This window comes from Limulus polyphemus, unplaced genomic scaffold, assembly GCF_000517525.1.
Source record: "Limulus polyphemus unplaced genomic scaffold, Limulus_polyphemus-2.1.2 Scaffold2182, whole genome shotgun sequence".
Lineage (NCBI taxonomy): Eukaryota > Metazoa > Arthropoda > Merostomata > Xiphosura > Limulidae > Limulus > Limulus polyphemus.
In genome coordinates, this window is record NW_013667792.1 from 194,103 (window position 1) to 197,884 (window position 3,782).

Here is a 3,782-nt window from a genome sequence, read left to right on the forward strand (position 1 = left end):
CTAGAATGTTTTGGTATAGTTGCCTACAATGGCTGACTCGCCACCTTTAATCTCCAGAATGTTTTGGTATAGTTGCCTACAAGGGCTGACTCGCCACCTTTAATCTCCAGAATGTTTTGGTATAGTTGCCTACAAGGGCTGACTCGCCAACTTTAATCTCTAGAATGTTGATGAATTGAAAATTTGTTTCACAGTATGTAGTGTCTTAAGAAAACAAACTGCATTATCATACTTGCAGCAATATATAGAATTACACAGTAAAAGCACACGTTTCATTTATAAATTTCCCTCTATTTGGTGTTTGTTTTTTGTTTTTTTTTTGTGTGTGTGTCTCGTATTAAATATCAAAAATGAGTAGTGATATGAATTATTGTTAACTATGCATTCTTCTACTTTATTTTACAGTTCTTCATAAAACCTTATGTATTCCTATTTTTGTTATTTTATTTTCGTCATTTCAGTATTATCCCATTTACAAGAACGTGCCTTTTGTGAATAACCCTTTACAGGTTTCTTTACGTGTGGAAAACACCAACCAGTCTTGTACATGTATCATTAAATATTTAATTGTTTTGGTGCTCCTGATCCGTTGAGAGAGGTTGTGCTATCTGTTGGGGATGTTTCTCTCTCTTCTGTACCCTGTTTGTCTTGATATCTCAGATAGAACAATCATTGGGTAATTTTAGTAATGACTTATTTAGAAAATAAGAGAAAAATTTTGAACCATCAACTGCTGTAAAATATTTTTCATTTTCCAGTAATAAAGAGATTACTAAATTGAAATATGCTTGAACATAAATCAGGCATTATTCTGGGAAAAAAGTATTTGTGAACAAATGCTGCTTTTTATTTATAAATAGTCATGTAGATTATCATAAAATACAGTCCTCTGTATAATCCTTGAATGCAAACTAAAGCCACAGACTGTCAATCAGTGTTCTATGCATACCCTGTTTTAGGTAAACATTGAAATGTAGTCTACATAGTGGTTTCATGTTTTATTATAATTAAGATACTGTTTATTGATTTTTAAATATTCATACTATTAGGAATAAACTCACTGACAAATATAATTTTATAGAAGTGCTCTGATGGCTCAGCAATAAACTGGAAACTTAGCTTTTTACCCTTATATTATATACAGCTCAATTAACTTGTGTAAAGCAATTTTTTTTAGTTTAGTATTTCATCATGTTTTAGTTCTGTATAAATCAGTACTGTAGTTACTGTGTTTAGTTTTAAGCTAAACATGGTTATTGCTGTATTTTTGTGCAAAACAAACTCAGCATACATTGTTATGTCTGAAAATTTCCAGGAGACTATGTCATAAATAACACTTATGAAACCTGTTACAGTTTGGGATGATTGTTTTTATATCTTAATCTCTAAAAGAACTATTTTTTGTGATCTTTACAGTTCTTTCATTTCCTGTAATTGTTTTTTTTAAATGATATTTGATTTTGGTTTCAGAAATTTAATACTTTTTCTTTGTCCTACCTATATATTTAATTATCAGTTTTTATTTACTGTTGTATCCATGGCCATAGTTAAAAGTAATTCTTTAATGATGCAACTTTCATTGACTAGTAATGAAACAGCATGCTTTGTTTTCTAGTTAAATGAAGTGTGAAGGAACATAAAGCACTTGTGATGTAGGTTTTGATCTAATATATGCATGGATCAGTTAAAAGTGCCTGCCTAGAAGAGAAGAGTTAAAATGTTTTACACGGCTTTGTGTTCTTAGTTCAGTTGTTAAGATAATCTGGATTGAGAGTTTTTTTCTAGTGAAGAAGCTCCAATCAAAAATGTAGTTACGGCTTCATAGAGAAAAGGGTATTTTATAGAGAAATGTAATTTTTGGGGTTGAACAGTGATGTGTAGAGAATCCACTTGATAGTGTATATACAGAAGTAACCTCTTTTTTTTTAACATTGCTTGCCTTAATAAGGAAATCAGTGATATTAAGTAGTGTTTCACCATTTCACATAAACCAACTATACATAATAAGTACCATTAATATACCAACCCTAGAAAGCAAGTATAATTTCAGTAAACAGTCCCACAGATATTAATCATAACTAAGTCTTGCAGAAATAGAGCAAGAATGACTTCAGTAGAAGTTTTTTATTGCACCTTTCTAGTTTGTATTCAAAGGTGATAAGAAAATGAAAAGGATAAACTGTACCTGTAACATGAAAATAGTCATACATGTGTATCACATTCTTAATTGTCAAGGTTCCAATTCATATAGCAGTGAACACTTGTTTTTAAGTTTCTATGAAAGAGTGATTCAACAGCACCATTATAATGTTTATAATTTCTAGCTTTTGAAATGGAATGGAAAATTAAAAAGTTAACATGCTAGCATTTGTAAAAGTGCTTGCTCAAAGTGTGAAGATATTGGTGGAAATTTATTCTCATGAGCCTTTTTAGGGCCAAAAATTAACCCCCGTCTTTTTTTCTTTCTTTGCTGTGTTCTTGTTTTGTATGTTTTCTACCCATTTTTTATTTGTGAATATGTTCATTGTTAGCCCTGGCCATTAAATAAATGTAGTAGTAAATTTTCTTCAGCAAATGGAAAACAGGGGGTTACTGATATTGTAAATAATATTCTTGAGTGTGCATGCATGCTAACGTTGCTGTCTCTGTTAAAAACTTGGCATCTGGGTCATCTATAGTTAACATTGACTTCTTCATGTGGTCCATTGAGGTTAAATAGTGTTGAGGGATAACCACAGGAATTATTTGTGCTTACAAATATGTAACAGAGCCAATAATAAAAATGAAACAAAAGTTACATTTTTTTTTTTTTTCAGTTCAAGCTTCAAAGAAAGTAATAAGTTAATAAAGATGTTCTTTGGTTTTTAATGTACTTCCTTTAATGTCTAATGAATTTCTGCCAAAGAACATTAAATACGGTTACCTTTATTCTGTTATAGTTACCATACTGTGTATATATATTGCACAAACTCCATAGATAATCTTCTGTTTCAGGCTCTCCAGCATATCTGTGTCATTAAACTTGTGAAAATTGTTTGGTAATCTCTTGTAGCCACTAGTTATTGAATCTCTTTTGCTTTGTGTTAAAAGTTTAGGAACAGCAGTGAACTGAAATTACCCTAATTTTAATAGTAGTTACTTTAAGTTAGACTTTCTTCTAACTGTTTAAATGCATGTAAATAAACGTATCTTATTTTGAAAATAAACTTGCTATCATTGCATTGCGTAGAATATTTATTGAGTTATTTAAGCTGATTACTTGTTGACAAGTACCTGTACAACCTATTGTACAATTATGTATTAGCACAGTAAATTAAGTAAAATAACATATGAAATGTATTTGTTAATCCTGTTTTTAATACTGAATATCTTTGAGATACAAAGTAAATAAAACAACAGAATCTAAGCACTTTAAAAGTATTCTACTGAACTAACAGAATCCATGCTTCATGTCTTAAATAAAACATTATACGAAATGGTGTATTTAAGTGTTTTACACTCACAAAAAAGAAACCTATCATTCTATAGGTATTTGAACTGTTGTTGAACAAATGTTTAAACAACTCTATTCAAAAAAATTATACGGTTAGGCCAATGAACCTTCTTTACTGGATAGGTTTAAATTCAAGTTTTCGAGACATGATTACTCATTGTGACAGAGGAAGGCATTAGTTAAAGTTGGACCAAGATATAACCCCATAGTAATACCATTAAGCTTATCAAAATACTATATGTTCCAACAGAAATTGGGTGTTTCAAATAACATAATCTAACCAGTTTTT